Source organism: Vidua macroura, chromosome 6 (genome assembly GCF_024509145.1).
Source record: "Vidua macroura isolate BioBank_ID:100142 chromosome 6, ASM2450914v1, whole genome shotgun sequence".
NCBI lineage: Eukaryota > Metazoa > Chordata > Aves > Passeriformes > Viduidae > Vidua > Vidua macroura.
In genome coordinates this window covers 56,871,453-56,888,330 of record NC_071576.1, presented here as the reverse complement: position 1 = coordinate 56,888,330, position 16,878 = coordinate 56,871,453, and the positions used below count along the sequence as shown (strand labels likewise).

Here is a 16,878-nt window from a genome sequence, read left to right as displayed (position 1 = left end):
TGGGAGTATCCCACCAGCTCCCACAATCCATCCTACCCTCTCTGATGGTATGGAAGGAGCTGGCAGGTAGGGAAGACCACAATCCCACATCAATCCACTAACTAAACAGCTTTTGGGCATTAGTGAGGCGCTGGCATATGTTTGCTCAGGGCTCCTCATGAGACACCAAGAGTCCTAAATTCACACAAACTGGCTTAGATCTCGCAAGGTGGTTGTGAGAGGGACCCCAGGAGCCTGTAGTTGACTTGAGAACTTTACATGGGGCTTTGGTTTGCTGGTCCAGCCTCCTGGAACGACCCTTCTCCTGCTTTTAGTTGCTTTTCTGAACCTGCCTGTAAGGATGGCTTTAGGGTTCACCAGGAGAAACTCAGGGTCTCTGCCAGGAACATGCACTCATTAAAAAAATAATCTTTGGGTTAGTCAGAAAGGATCAGGAAATGCAAATCCAGAGCAGAGAGGCTGACAGCCAAAGAGAGGAACAGGTTATTGTTTCTCCTTGGAGAAGCAAGTCAGGATCTTGTCCCATCCAAAATTTCCGAACCCTGTTTTTGCAAAATCTTGGTTGTTCAGCAGGACCAAGTCAGAACATCACCACTCTGTTTCAGTGGTGGTGATTCCTGCTTTGGAAAGGGGAACACATCCAGATGACACCACCTGGAGACCCTGGTGGCTGCAGGACTCCCCACTGCTATCTGTGTTGTTTGAGATGCCTTTACAGCACCCCAAGTTTGGAAAAGTGGCAAGTCCTCTGGTTTTTTCTTTCTTCCACCCTTTCAAGTTACCTTTACAGTGACAGAGCCACTCAGGATCATGGATCCCTTTGGAAAGATATAGGCCTATGGAAGAGGGAGGCGTGTGTGGAGCTCCAGGGTGTGTGTGGCATGTGCCACATTCCAGCAGAGGCAGTCCCCAGGTACAACCTGCCAGGTGTCTGAAGGATACACTCCCTGCTCTGCACATCAAATTGTTCACATTGTGGAGATTCTCTAGAAGACAAGAACCTGGATAAATATAACCCAGCCCAACAGGTCTGGGCAGAGAGGAACCAAGTGTTCTTCAGCCTCCATGGCAGACGTGGCAGCTGCTCATTTGGACTGAGGCATCTCAGACCTACAGCCACCCCCATACCAGCTTTGGTGGACACTGACCCCCTTTTAAATCCCATCTGGATTTCCTGTTGGTCTCCAAGGGGCTGAAATAGAGCTTTGGGAGCTCAGAAACACAAACTGGCACTACAGAGCAAAAGTGCCAATATTTACATATTCCTGATGGGAGATGAATGAACTACCTACAGAAAGAATGTGTCCATGGTGATCTGCAAACATTAATTTAGGTCCCAGACTGGAGTCCAGTGGCACTGGAGGCCCTTGGTGCCCACAGGCTGGAGTGGGAAAGGAAAGACCTGAACCAAAAATGAGGAGCTTTTATATTCCTGCCAGAAAATAAAACCTTCCTCCCAGAACTTCAACCAAAAGCAAGTCTGGACAGCACCCTGCTCTATAAATACCCAGGGAAAATGCACAAATAGCCACATTTTTCAAGATCTTGGGAAAAAACTGGAAGCTGACTCCACTATCCCTCAGAAAGACTTGTTTGCAGAGTCCCGGTGCTGAGTCACAGCTCCTGGATTTATACCTTTCCTCTCTATTCCTGAATTCTGCAGGAGCTGGGTGGAAGGAAAACAGGGAGCAGGTTTGGGCTTGCTGTGTGTCTTGCCAGGGGTTCCAAGGTGAGCATTAGCCATGCTTGGGCTGCCCAGAAACAGTGCATTAAATATTAAAGGATGCTTTTGGAAAGATGGAGGGACATGAATGAGCATTCCTTACATAAAACCTCATTAAATAGTTTAAATTAAAAGATCCCAGTTCAAAACTACCTGACTGGGAGAAAGTGTCATGTGAGTCACTTGTACTGGCCAGGAAGAAAAACCAGCATGACGTGTTCCCTCGGCTTCCTGGGAAGAGAGGAGTTTTGTGTGGAATTTTGTAGCTTTTTCCCCTCAGTCCTGTTTTTGTTTTGTGCCCACACCTTCTGTGAGCTAATCCTGTCCCTAGCACCACCCAACTCCTGGGAGGTGGGAGCCAAGGAGCTGTGGGAGGTTGGAGCTGGCCGTGGGACTGTCTAGGCAGGATGCAAGTTAAAGGCTGGATGGCTCCAGTGCTGCCAGGACCTGTGGGTGTAGCATGCCTGGTATCCAAAAAGTTTGCTGAAGGTTTCTCTGCTCTGCATCCTTATTATCGCATAACCCTCAAAAATTATCTCCTTTTCCCAGACTGGTGCTTTACTCTGGGCACTGGTTCACCAGCAGCAAGGGGTTTAAAGCTGTGATTTTTAGACATCACAGCTAGTGGGAAGGATTTCACACTTTTGATGAAAGGGAAGGTTTTTCTTTGCTCTGTCTAAAAATCAGGACTCAGAGATCAGGCCAGTAAAAATAGGGAGGGACTCTGCCTGTGCGTGTCATATTCCAGAACAGGACAGATAACGGCCGAGCCCAGCCTGGAGGAGGGCATTCATCGCCTCTGTGTTCAGGCAAAACACCAAAATCCTGAAGCTGGCTGTGTGCTCATGTTCCTGGCTGCAGGCACCAGCTCTCAGAGCTGTTTCTCATGTGCATCTCCTGCAGAGCTGGAATATTTCTCTGATGGCTTTTCCAAGCTCGAAGGCATCTGTGGAACAGCTGGGAGACTCATTGAAAGGCTGGCACTGCTGGGGGTTGCAGATTGCCCATCCCTGGAAGTGTCCAAGGCCGGGTTGGACAGGGCTTGGAGCAACCTGGTCTAAGGGAAGGTGTCCCTGCCTGTGGCAGGGGCTGGATGGGCTTTAAGGTCCCTTCCAACCCAAACCATCCCAGACTCTGTGAGGACAGGCTAAAGCTGGGATGAGGGTTCCTGTTGTGTCCCTACTGCTTCCTGCAGTAATGCCACAGCTGTGATGGAGAGAAACACAGCCAGGGTAGTGTTTGTCATGGTGGGATTTCCAGGAACAAAGCTCAGGACTGTCACATCCATGCACTGTCACATCCGTGCTGGAAGATGGTGCTCTGTTTATGCAAGGCACCCACAAGAAGACTGTTCCTTCCAGAAGCTTCAAATGTGCCTGATCCAACAGGGACCATGCTGATATCCCCTGGATGGTCCTGGTTTGTCTGGTGGGGATCAATCATTTATCACTAGGTGTGGGTGTACAAGTATGGGACAGGTTGGCCTTGCTGTTTGAGCTAATCTTTGTCTTAATTTTCCATTAGATGGTTGCTGTAATGTGTAAGTACACAGTGCCCTACTCACATCAATCCTGTGCAATCCCTAGAGCCAGCCTCAGCATTCCTGCCTCTTTACAGGACAGCTGTAAAGCCTAATAGAAGCACTTGGCAAGCAGATTCATTTTCCACAGTAATTCCCAACCTTTAGCCCCAGGCAGAGCATGCTACACCTGACAATCTTTACCTAGCTACTGCCAGCCCAAACTGGGCTGAAAAGCACCAAGCAAAGCTGGGGTGTGTGGCTGGTTCCTCATCCCCTCAGGAGGCGCAAGAGGGAGTCTTGTTTGTCAGTGCACTCCTCCTTGCTGACTGGTTCATGAGCAAGACAGAGCTGCTGAGATCCAAGGGACCTTTCCACCACCTCCCCCTAAAGGAAGGGCATTTTTCATCACTCCCTGAAATGCTGATTCACTTCCCTGGCAGAAATTCAGGCATGTAGCAGGGCAGTTGGTGTGCCAAGAGCTTTTTCTCTATCAGAGAAAAGCTGTTATTAGGCTGAGAGCCACTTTGGGGCCACATTTAGCTTCAGTTTTTCTCCAGTACTGCCAGCACAAAGTCTCTGGGATTAGATGAGGATTGGTAAATCTGCACAAAGTAATTGGTCAATCTGAACTAAAAGTCCTTTTCTGCCTGTATAGGAAAGTCACAGTATCCCATGTTTCCCCAAAGAAAGGGAGAGGGCTGCAGCCCATCTTCCTCTGCTTATACCAGGGAGGAGCTATTCCACTCTGCTCCTGTTCCAAATCTTTCCCCATAGCAATAGGGGCTTGGGGCTTGGGAAGCATCAGTAATTTTAATTTCCTGCTGTAAAACTCATCCTGGGCTTTTTGCTGGGAGGGTGAGGCAGAAGAATTAAGAGAGGAGAGTCATCTCTTAAAAATCCAATTTGATATTTAAGGCTTTTCCAGCCTTTTTAAGCTAATGATGACAACATTCATTGCTATCTCTTCCCATCCTATTTTGTGCTTCCTACTCATATCCTGTCCGGGTATTTTTGGCTATTTGTAACAATTCATTTGAGCTAAAACTTGGCACATGGAAAATCGTCTCTGAGTGTCACTGCAGGAAAACAGCCAGTTTAACCAGCTCAGTGGTGGCTCCTGGAGATGTGGTGGGGCTCAGGTCACCTTTTGATCTGAAAACATCGCTCAAGCTTTTTTAGTAGTAGTCTAATGTAGCTTTTTTTTCTTCTGTAGCTGGTATTTTCATATATATTATCATGGTAGATAAAATTTTAAATGGAAAAATGGTGATTTATCCCTTTCCATTCACTTGCAAAAGGCAGAAATGGGAGTTCATGCAAAGGGACTTTTCCTGTCCATCATTGATTTATGCTGAGATTTTTGGATTTTCACAGAGTCCCTATAGGAACCATAATATTCATGTATGGTACAAAACATGTTCTGCTTCAAAAAACTCACAACCAGCTGAAGGATGCCCTGCTTTGTTTCTGGGGTCAGAAGACAAAGTGTACAGTCACAGGAAATCACTGGGTTAATTTCCAATGTTTGGGCTTTCAGTGAAGCTGTGGATGAGACCACAGAAGGGTTTTTCAGCCTGAACATCCAGTTACCCAGTAACCAAACAGTCCCAGGAGAGATCATTCCAAAACCAAAATAAACCCCATTCCCTTTGCCCTTTGTTTTGTATAGAATAGAAGGATGTATGAGGCTGGGTTTATCAAAATAATTCAAATGGCAGTTTCTAATCTTGCGGTGCAGAAATGTTTTAACAATCTTGCCACAAAAAAAAAAAAAAATTAATCTCTTGCAAGGGCGAGGAGGAAAAAGCACAATTGGTCCATGCAGAGGCTGGGATGGGAGTCTGAGCTGGGCTAGGGGGAACCAGACTGATTCCAGGGCTGGGAAGGGGAGAGAAGAGTTTCCTGCAGCACCTTAAAGAAGAAAGGCTTCCCTGGCCACTCCTGTGTGCCCACAGGGTCTTTGGCATGGACATTTCCAGTTCCAAAGGCTAAAGTTGTGTGGGGCACATGAAAGACAAGGTTTCTGCTCTGGGAACCGCAACACTGTGGAGCAGGTTTGCCCACGGAGGTTGTGCCATCTCCTTCTCGGAGATTTTCCAGAACAGCAGGAGTGAATTGTGCAGCCTGTTCTGATTTCAGAACTTGAGGTTGGACTGGAGATCTCCTGAGGTGCCTTCTGGCCTGGATAACCCTGTAATCCTCAGAGGAGAGGGTGAAAGGAGCAAGAAATCCCTTTTATGCCAGGTGGACAAGGCGTGTGTGGAAGGATCAGGGCAGTTGGCACACAGTGGGACCAACACAGGCCATGTGGATGCTCCTGCAGCCAAAGAGGAGCCAGGTGGTGCTTACCATGTCCTGGGTTTAAAACCACTGAACTCTCCTTGATGGTCTGACTGTCACTGGGGTCTGATCCTTAAATGAGCCACAGGTTTATGCATCCCCTCTGGAGCAGAGAAAGATTGGCAGAAGCAGAGTTGTGCCTAAACATGCACACTGGACAACCTGGTATATTCTGGGAATGTTGTTCTGAAGGGAGGGGCAGGCGGCCATGAGAGCACAGGAATACCTGTGGTTTGAGAAGGACAAAGGGCTGTTCCTGGTGCTCTCCAGCCAGGTCTTCCTGAATCCTGCCCTGGGGACCTACAGCTGAGCTCATGGATGCTCAGGGATGCCATGAGCTATCCAAGTGCTCCTTTAGCTTGAGTGTTGGGACAGGATTCCAAGAGAAGAACCTGTGTGTCCATCACCCACATGGCACTGGAGCAGAGCACGGCCTCTGTGAGCAGCATCCTGCCAGCCACAGGCACCTGGCAAGGGCAAATCAGAAACAGCTCTGGGAAAATACCAGGAACTGCTGAGGATGGTGGCAGCCCAGATCTCCCCCATAACCTTCTCCTGCTTCACATGATCCTTCTCACCTCTGACTGTTTGCTCACCAGCTGTTGGCAGGCAGGGAAAAGGGATCAGGGAGCAGGAGTGTCTCCAGGCTCGTGCCAGGTGTGGAGCAGATGTTCTGGGACCTGTCTGGTCTAGTTTGCACGTGGCTGTGGCAGGGCTTTGGCTGCTTGGCTGGTTTCAGGCCTCCCTCCCTGGGCTGTGACTAAACCTGTACAATGTTTCCTTCCACTGAACAGTCAGTGAGGCCAGAGCTCCTCTCCTCTCTTCCATCCTCCTCTTGGCCCAGAGGAGCCAGGAACAGCTGCCTGAATGTAGGGTGGTCCATCACCTGTCCCATCACCTGCCCTCAGTTCTGCTTGGTGGCAGGTTGGGGGGGACACACATGGCTACAGCACTCATGGATACTTGGAGGAAAAGCCAGGAACAGGACGGGAGGACAGGAAGCCTCTCTGCATTTCCCAGCTTCCAGCAATGGGAGTGAAGAGCTCCTGGTACCCTTTTCCATGCCTGAATTTCTCCAACTGCGTTTGGCCAAGCTGTGTAAACTTTGGACACCCTGAATGGCCTGTGGCAGGATGCTCCGTGCTTGGCTCTGCACAGTGTTCTCAGCCACCTCCTTTTGTTCCTGCTGCACTCACCAGCTGCTGGTTTCATGGGATGCCCCCCAGCTCTGTCAGCAGGAAGCAGCTGGTCCCTCATTGCCTGTCTCCATGCCACAGGCTGTATCACAGATCTCAAGGAGAGCAGCATCTCAGTGTCCCTCTCCCAAGCTGAAGAGCACTGGAAGTTTCAGGGCTGAAGTCACAGATACAGGGGCTGTTCCTGATTTGTTTTTAAGCTCAGAACAGATGCAGCAGCAGCAAAAGGTGCTTCCTTGTCAAGAGATTGCTCGGGCAGCCGATGGCCCAACCACACCTTGGGTGTTACCTGCTCATTTTGGCAGAGACCAGCAATGAGCACAGGTCCTGGTACATTTGCTCTCAGTTTATCCTGTTGAACCTGCTGCTGCCTCGCTCTGTGCAGCAGCTTCTCTGACAGAGGCACAGCTTTTCTGGCTTTTTTTAAGCTACTGAAACTTTATCAACTTATTTTCCAAGCAGTAGCAACTCACAGCAAACCTGACAGTCTTGAAGTTATCCCTGAGAGCCTTTCATGCTACTTTTACACTCCTGCCCTGCACTTTCTGCTGAAAAAAAAAAAAAAAAAAAAAACAAAAAAAACAAGAAGGGGGGGAAAACCCAACCCAATATTTTCCTTGTGTTTTGACTCTGGCTTGAATGCCAGGTTGCAGTGAGCATGTACCTGGATGCTGAACTAGAGCCTTCCTTCACCAGTTGGATTCCCTGCTATGGAAACTCTGCAGGGGCAGCTGGAGATTCCTAAGTTACTCTCTTTGGGAATCATGGAAACATAGAATAAATAGATAGAATCACAGAATCAGCCCTTTGACTTCAGTGGGTCAAAGTGTCATTTCCATGGCTCAGATGTGCCACTCCCCTCCTACAGTTTGGCAGGGTTTCTTTTCTCTTGAGCTGGAAAAATAAATGAATCAGGAATGTGCCTGCCTGAGTGACCAGGTCTCAAACACATCAGGAGATCAGGCAGAGATGCTGGTGTGCAGGTACCTGGTGGTCCAAGACTCCTTCCCCCACCAGCCTTGAGGGCATGGACTTTCCTCTCATGGGGAAGTGGATCACACCTGTTAAAGTCCACATGACTCCAATCAGAGGATTTGTTTTGTTTTGGGGTATCCTCTCCTTCTCAGAAATCCTGCCTGTGTCATGTATCAGGGGATAGTGTGCAAAACCCCTTTATAGTCTGCACCTGGACTGAGGAGCCACCCCTACTACCTAACCTTACCTCCACACCTGCACAGGCTGCCTGGGTACATGTTATTCCTTTTTCTTTTTCAAGAACATTTGACAGTCCCATACTCAGCCCAGAAGCCATGCTGAGAGCACCAGATACCAAAAACAGGACAAACTGCCTGGCTGTGTGAAAGTCAGAGTTACAGGTTAACCCGCGGGAACGGCCACAGACAAGGCCATTTGCTTCTGCCCCAGAGGAACACATTAATATCGTCCCAGAGAAAAGAGGTTTTAATTAGTGCTCCCTTCTGCAAAGAGCCCAGCTCTCCTCCTCTGTCTCCTCAGCTGAACACAGCTATAATTAAGAGCCAGCAGTGTCAGGAATGAGAGTAGGCTCCAGCCTATGATTTATTAAGGGATATCGTGGGTGCAATTACCTTTCTCTCTTCTCCTCTCCTGGTGTTTTTATGAAGTGAATTAACTGATAAAAGGATTGTCTCAGGCTCAGGCAAATGGACACCTCTGTGTTTATCTCAGCACCAACAGTGAAGTCACTGCTTTGTCTCTATAGAGTCACCACTGAAAGCCTCAAACCTGACTTATCATAATGTCATAAATTGAATGGTTTGGGTTGGAAAAAAGTTCCCTTTATGGGAAGTGGACCATGCCCTGTCCCTCCCTTCCACTACGCCAGGTTGCTCCAAGCCCTGTCCAGCCTAGCCTTGAGCACTTCTAAGGATGGGGCAGCCACAGCTTCTCTGGGCAACCTGTGCCAGGGCCTCAGCACCTTCACCTTTTTTCCCTCAGGGAAAAAATTCTCCCCGGAATTTAATGTAAAGCCACCCTTCTTCAGCTTAAGGCCATTCCACCTTGTCCTGTCACTCCATGCCCTTGTGAAAAGGGCACAGAGGAGTTCGGAGGACTTGGAAGAGTTTGTGTCCACAAGTCACAATTCTGACTGGCAGCAGTGGTGGGACAAGGATTGACCCAAGAGAGTCCTGATGGTGGCAATGAGGAATGAGTGACAGACTAGGACAAGCTGCTGGCGTGTCCACAGCAGTGAGGTGGGTCAGGTTTGGGATTCACCTTGTATATGCTGGTGAGGGAATCTGGAGCCACCCTCAGCTCTTGTTCCAGCAGCCAACACTTGTAAGCCATAAAGAGATTCTCAGCTCCCAGATGGTTTCCACTTCTGTCCATCTCGAGTGACAGGGAAGTTGGTGTAAACAGTCTGGGGGAGGGTGGTGTTGACTCAGCCTGATCCCAGTCGCCATCCCACCAGCAGCACTACTTCACTTTCTGAATCAGCTGTGGTGCCTGAACTTTGGTTTATTGCCATTTGGATGGGCTGCACTTTACCTTTGTAGGATATAGATCTAGGCAAGTTGAGACTGATAAGACAGAGGAAGGGAAAAAAGAAAAAAGGAAGCAGGAAGGACTAAACTTAAATTCAAATTATGAAAGCTTTTGGAAGTCAGTGCCCCAACCAGAAACCAAAAATAGAAAATAATTTTCTGTCCCATTCCAAGGCAGTGCTGAAAGACCTCAGCCCACAAATGTGGAGTGTTCCTGTTCCACCAGCCATGGAAAGTTCTGCCTTCACCTGGGGCAAGGCTAGGTTGGAGGCCCATGAGCCGTGAGGGCTCATTTGTGCCACACCTGCCCATCACGACAGCCAAGGCTGTTGCAAAATCTTATCCTGTCGCCCCGAGGGTGCTCAGCTCCTCCATTACAGCTGAAATTGCTGCTAGAAGCTGTGGCTCTGTCCAGGGAGTGGGAAAGGAAAGGTGAACAGGTGGGCTAATGCCTTGACAGGTGAAACCCCAAGTGTGGCCTAGATGGGGGAATGTGCCCCTGGCACTGGAGATAACGATTTCTCACATGTGAGATGTGTTTGCCCATCTCAGCAGGACAAGGAGAACCTTTGTGGGAGATGCTGATGAGAAGGGTTGATTTGGACCCTCCTCTGAAGGCAGGGATGGATGTTAGGGCACAGAGCATCCCAGGCAGGGTCTAGCTCTGTGCCAGACAGGCTGGAGCAGCCCAGCCTCTGCCACCAGCCTCTTGCCTTGTGAGGGTCCCCGGATCCCACTGTGCCTGCAGGATCAGGCACCTCCAGGCCTCACTTAGTGCTTCCAACCAAATCAGGGCCCCAGAAGCTTGTCTGGGCACTTCAGTCCCTGTCCCAAGGCAGCTGAGCAGGCAGAGCCTGTGACTCCCTACTTCTTCAAGGGGGTTGGAAGCTTTTGTTCTGTTCCTTGGCAGATCCTCAGTGGCAGTGAGCACGTTGCAGTAACGCCCTTGGGAGCACTTGGGGAATGGGAATAAGGGCTGGGCTCTCCTGGGGAATTGCAGTTCAGGTGAATGGGAAATATCTCCAAACCAGTCCAGCTCAGCTACACACCCTTCCCTCCCTTCTTAATTGCAATTCTTCCTAATTTATCTGGATTACCAGGAAGTAAAATGCCAGGACTTTTTTGGTTACCCCCCTGGCATAGTACATTTCAATTTTGGAGACGGTACTGTCGGCAGCCCAGGAGAAAGGAAAACTCTCGCTGCCTTGGGAAAAGACAAACCCTCACCTATGTGCAGAGGTGGCCATGTCCATGTGGGAGCAGCTCTCCCTGGATCCTCTTCCTTTCTCTCTTAACACCTAAATATTTTAGGGATGGGTAACAGCATATTTTTCCCTGAGCCTGACATTTCAAACCAACTGCAAGCAGAGATGCTGCTCACAGCCTCTGCACTCCATGAAGATCTTTCTGCTGTGCTGCATTCCTAACTATGGTCTTGTGGGCAGGTGGAGATCCAGAGCCAGACTGTGCTCTCAGGCCTCCTGGGCCTCCTTGGATCTCATTTCCTGCATCTCTCAGGTGTTGTACAGTGCCTGGCACCATTTCTGACAGTGCAAGGACTCTCCTACAGTGCAGTCAGATGACCAGGGAGGGTTTCTGGAGGTACCACTCTTCCCCTCCCTTGGAGTGGGAAACATGAATACCTCCTGAGCAGGCAGATGGGATATTTTTCTGGGCAACTGCTGTGCCTTGGCCAAACAGGTGGTTCAGGAGGCCGTGCTGGCAAAGCCAAGTGCTGTTGGCACTCCATGGGAGCTGCCATTCTAGGCAGACACTGAGCTGCTGGTAAAGCTCTAGCAGAGTGCAGGAGGCTATCCCTGTTGCTCCAGCAAGTCTGTGGACTGTACTTGGCACTTCTGCTTGGGGGTCACTAGGCTAGGCTTGAGTATTTTCCAAAGGTGATTGTTTTATTGCCAATGACACCAAACTCGCAGGCTAAAGGCCGTGCATTCCTGTCCACCCTGGAGGGAAGGGCAGTGCTGCTGACTGCATTTGTGGAAAGGACTCATGAGCCCTGATCAGCCCCGTTCAAGGACTAAAACACTGAGTCTTCTTCAAAACCACAAACCTGCCCTGGCCCAGCACTTCAGAGAGACCACGGCATGGAAGAGAGAAAGCCAAGAGTATGACAGAAAGTGCTCCAAAGCAGCACTCCCAGATCCAGCCCTCTGGGAATAATACTCCAAGAGTCCCCCACGCACTCAGGACTTATTTCATATGGATGTTTCTCAAGCCCACACAAGCCAACGCATTTGTTCTCCCTGTTTCACTCCTTTCTTTTTGTCACAAGGACTGAAACCTCACGAGTCCTACAGTGCATTAATGTCTCTTCTGAATCTTTCTTTTCCAGAATGATCCCGTGACCCTATGAAAAGCATTTTGTTTTCTAGCACATTCCAAGCCATCTCATCCAGGGGCAGATGCCAACAAATCTCTGGCAGGTTTGGCCCTGCAACCATGCCCCAGCAGGGTCTCCTCTCAGGACTTAGAGCCTGGTTGAGTGACCAGAGCCGGGCAAGCAGTCCAGAGCTCCTCCTGAGCAACCCTTCCCTGTCTCTTCATGCCCTTGGATGAATCCAGGCAGGCAGCCATGACAATTTGTCACAGCCTGACAAAATGGTGGCTGTTGTGACATCACCACAGACAGCATCTGCTCTGCAGTGTCCTTCAGAGAATCATCATGGTTGGAAGAGACCTTTGAGATCATCTAGTCCTGCCCTTGACCCAACACACCATCCATGGGAGTTGGGCAGATGGAGACCCAGGAGCAATGATCTGCAGGGTTATTTCAGGCTCAAGGATAGGTTTTGTCACTCTGACTGATGGTGAGTGGTTTGCAGTCAGCAGAGGGGGGCATTGGAGGCACATTCTGTCTGCCCGTGTGATACCTATCCTGTGGTTCAGAAGACATTTCCTTCTGGTGCTGAGCAGGATCCCGGCTGCCCTCCTCTCTCATGGTGCCTGTGCTCACCCTGACATCGGGGGTGATGGCAGAGGGGCAGAAAGCCAAGGACTCAAAGCTTGTCTTGGCAAACTGCTCCATGGCCCCACGCGAGCAGTGTGCGCACGTCACAGCCATTCTCCAGCGTCACTCGCAGCTGCTCCCTTCCCGGGACTTCACCAACAGCCAGTTCAACAATGCTGGTGCCAGACTTTTCCTCGGGTGCCCAAAAGCATGCCCTGTTCCTCTAAGCTCTATGATTATATGATAAATTCACCCTGCCCTGCTGAGTACAGCAGAGTAGATCCTGCTCTAGACCACCTAGAGAGATATAGTTGGAAGAACACGAGCTCCTTCCCAAGGCTTCAGCTGCAGAAAACAGCAGCAGGAACAATGCAGACCTGACCACAGTGGATCTGAACTGTCATGTTGTCCCAAACACCAGTTCAAGCCTTGGTTTTAAACATGGCCAGCCAACAACCTTTGCCTCTCACAGACACCTTCCCACAGTTGATCTCAAGTCCCTCTTCCCAGTCCTGTTTTAAAGGGCTCCTTGGTTCAGCACTGCTGCCTGCCCTAATTTTCCTTCTTAATCAACTGAAAACTCACAGAGCAAAATGGAGCCAGGAATGCACTGTTGCCTGTGGCATCCGTGAGCAAAACTGTGCGTGGGTCCCTGCTGTATCAGATGGGGGCTGAGCCTCTGTCTATCACTTCTTTACTCAGAAGAAGTCCTTTTTTGGGGCACATGCCAGCCAAGTTCTGGCACTTCTGGATGAGCAACTACTGATGGATCTGATCCCTGCTTTTGGAGCAGCCCAGCAACAAAAGCGTTAACTCCCCGTTGCCCTAATTATAGAAGGGCAATCACCGGATTTTACTACTGTGCTGTGTCACAGTTATTTCCAGTATTTGAAAATAATGTCAGTCACATAATTTGTCCCTGAGCCTTGTCCTCAGTGGAGTTTGCACCGGCATTTTCCAGGAAAATAAGAGAAAGGGGACGGGAATGCTGTGACTCGTTAACGTAGAGGAAATCTCATCAGGAGGCAGAGCTGTCACGAAAGGGAACAGGGCAGCTCCGAGCTTCCCTCCGTGCTGAAATCGGGTGGCGAATGAGGGGTAGGGAGAGCTTGCCCACCAAGACCAGCAACTCTTTGAGGGGCCCGGCAGAGAACGGCCTGAAATTCAATGCATTTCCCCATAAGAGGAAACCCCGAGGTTTGCAAACAAACAGCTGCTCAAAACTACGTCTCCAGACTTCATTAGGAACAGAAAAAATGCCTCGTTCTGTGCCAGAGAGACATTTTGCTGCCAAGAAAGTGCCACCTACTGGATCTCACCCGGTGGGGAATCACCAGGACGGGAAAAAACTCAGAAAACACAATGCTGGGAAAAGTACGTTTTTTCATATTTCTTAACTAAAACAACAGAAAACTACACTGATAGTTCTCACAGCCACAACCCCTCTCCAGCCATTCTCCCTCCACAGCAGAATCAGAGAGACTTTTGAAGTGGGAGCTGGGGAGAGGGATGAAGTTTTAGGATTTGCAAAGAGAGACTCACCGGTGCTGAGAAGCCGCTCTCGTCTCCCGCAGTTCGCTCAGCTCCCGTGAGTTCTTTCCCAGTTTTCCGTGCCTTCCTAGCTAAATCCTGCTGCCATTCTCCAGCAGTCAAGCTGCGTGTCCTCCCTGCACAGGCTGTGAGCCCGATGCCCCGAACGCCGAAGGAGGGTGGGAGGCAGAGCCCACCCGGCACCCCGGCCTGGGAGTCCCTGTGCTGTGGCTCCCTGCTGCCCTTTCCTCCCGGTGCTCGCCCCGGGTGTCTGAGAGCAGGTGACAGAGGTTCCTTGGCAGAGGAGAGAGGAGGGGAGGGATGTGGAGGCAGCGAGAGGTGGAGCTGGGACCCGGAGCAACAGGTTACTGTATAACCAGGAGCCGGTGGCCCCGGGAGCGCCGGGGGCTGCTGCAGCCTTCGCCCACTCCCCAGGCAAGGCGACCAAGAGCCCAGGAGGGACGTGTTAAACTTCGGGTTTCTTGCTCCCGAGAACATCTTGTACCCAATGGGAAGGTTGAAGGTGGCGAGGGGAGGTGAAGGAGTGCTTGGAGCTCAGTTTTCCATCGCCGGTGAGGGAGGGGACGTGCTGCCCGACTGCTTCATGGGGGGAACAAGGCACCTTTTGTGCAGCCCAGGGCTCTCCTCAGCGCTGGCTCGCGGCTTGTTTTCTTCCAGCATCGCCTCTGCCTGCTGTCTGTCCCGACGTCTGCGGCAAGGAAAGGCGTTGGGAGATGGAGGGAAAAGGCAAAGCCTCCTTTCTCTCACATTCCCCAAAGCAACCAGGGGTGCAGAGCAGAGTCCCCTTTGGGGTACCCCCTCTGTGGCACTGTGCTCCTTGGGGTTATGTGGCCATAAAGCCCCTCGTTTTGCCCCAGCTCTTCCATGAAAAAGCTCTTCCCCAGCTCTTCCATGAAAGACAGTAGGATCAGATGGGATATTGGGAACAAATTCTTCCCTGTGGGGATGCTGAGGCTCTGGCACAGAGAAGCTGTGGCTGCCCCATCGCTGGAATTGTTCAAAGCCAGGTTAGACAGGGCTTGGAACAACCTGGGATAGTAGAAGGTGTGCTTGGTAGGGAAGATATTAGCTGGGTCATACTGATGGGTCCATGGCAGGGTGGGATCATTCTGGTTAGCCATTCTTCTCCTAAAACTGAGGCTTTTGAGAGTGCTTTTATGGAAGTGCACGTGTCTGCAGGCTTCCCCACCATGCCCACGCTGTGTGTTGAACCCCTGCCATGTACATGTGAAGTGAGACCCCGTGTCGCTGGCCCTGGGAGGAAACAGCTGTAACTGTGACACTAGGGAAAGAAACAAGGAAAAACTTCCCCCTCAGGACAGCGGCCTGGGAGAAAGCCCAAACTCCTTAGCTTGACATTTGCTGAGTTCCCCACTGCTGTGGGTTTCTTTGAGGGGCTTATGACCAGCGCAGGGCCTGGCCCGGCTCCAGGCACCACACAGAGGAGCCGCCCCGGTGAGTTCCTGTGGGAGGAATGCGGCTGGGTGAGCCGGGCGGGCAGGGGGAGAGCAGCTCCCTGCCTGACAGTCGGGATTTCGGCATCTCGGGTTTGACAGAACCACGACCTCTCCTGCTGCGGGAGAACACGAACCGATACTCGGTGTGACACTCCCACCCAGTGCCGTTCGTCGTTATCCTCCTTGCCAGGAGCCCAGGGAATATTTTGTGAAAACACGGCCAGCCCTAGGGAAAGCAGCATTTAGAGAATGCCTGCTGTACCAGGCAGGAGAAGGGATATCAGTCCAACACAAGAGAAATGCAGTGGGAATGTCAGCTGTGCTGAAGCCTTGTGAGCCTCAGCAGCCAGAAGGTTTTGTGCTGATGCCTTGTGAGCCTCAGCAGCCAGAAGGTTTTGTGCAGGAGATCCCTACTCCCTGAAACACTGGGGTGTTTCAGGAGGACTGCTAGGCTGGGCTGACTTTCCTAGGATGCAAACAGGGAGTTGACAGGATAGTGTTTTAAGGCACTGCTTCCTATCCAGCTCCACATTCACAATGAAGACCTGGCTACTGTGAGCTGCTGTGCCCCACAGCAAATCTCTTAACTGCTCTGCAGAGGCAGCAACTTTTCCTCTGGGCAGGGAAGAAAACCACAGCAGAGCTTATTACACCTTCCCAGCTGTCCCACCTCACAGCTGGTGCCGGTGGGGGTGGGCGAGCAGCAACTGGAGAATCATGGAATGGTTTGGCAGGAGGGAATCACCCTGTGGTATGGTGGTGGTTCCTGGCATGGTTCCCAGGTGTGGAATCAACTGAGTGCATGTCCTCGGCCTCCCTCCTTCACTGGAGCGCCAGGCCACTCCAGAGGGACATCATAAAGTCATGGACCCATAACACCCTATCTCCCAGTATCTGCAATTTGGAAATCCCAGGAGGCTGACTTGCCTCTTGGGATCAACCTTTTAAATCAGGTTGGCGGCAGACACCCTTATGATGGCACGAGAACAAAGACTTGTCGAGTAAACACCACCCAAACCCAGCTCCTCAAAATATGTGTTCCTCTAAATTTTTAATGCTGTTTGCATCCAACTTGCTTGTCCTGTTTCAGAAGGGCTGGGCCTCGTAATTAAAAGCTCCAGCGATTGTATGTCTGGCAAATGTCATCAATGGCTTCACTATATGTGCCCTGCTTCTCCAAGCAGTGGGAACGGTTTGGAAAGGAGCTCCTGGTTAGGGAAACTCTCTGAAGCTGACTCTCTTTGGGTCTTTGTACCAGCTCAGCATCAAGAGATGCTACCATGGAATCAGGGATACCAACACAATAATTCCTATTGAAAGCCTGGAAATACTTGGGATGGAGTTGTCTGAAGCTTCCAGGCTTCATCCTTCATCATGGAGCAGAGGGCTGTCAGCAGCAGCAGTACCCCATGAAAGAGTCCATGGACAATTTTATGTGGAATTGGAAAACTGAAACCAGAGCTGTCCTGCCCTTGTGAGAATGCAAGTCCAGGATCGTGCCAGCTGACCCCAGCAGGCACTGACAGCCAGCCAGGGCTCTGAGCAGTTGCAGCCATCAGGCCCTGCCCTAAAATGAGACAAAAACTTCGTGTTTGTTAT

General features: G+C 50.6%; 2 protein-coding genes across 3 annotated transcripts in view; one reads left to right on the top strand and one right to left on the bottom strand.

The window, feature by feature from the left end:
• Positions 1-14,083, bottom strand: part of EPS8L2 (EPS8 like 2) — a 48,831-nt gene extending 34,748 nt beyond the window's left edge. Inside the window, exon 1 of the mRNA XM_053979389.1 lies at positions 13,814-14,083. The gene's annotated coding sequence lies outside the window, so the exon portion shown is untranslated. The remainder of the gene's footprint in view (positions 1-13,813) is intronic.
• DEAF1 (DEAF1 transcription factor) overlaps positions 1-16,878 on the top strand; it is a 79,059-nt gene that overhangs the window by 34,771 nt on the left and 27,410 nt on the right. The gene's annotated exons all lie outside the window — the stretch shown is intronic.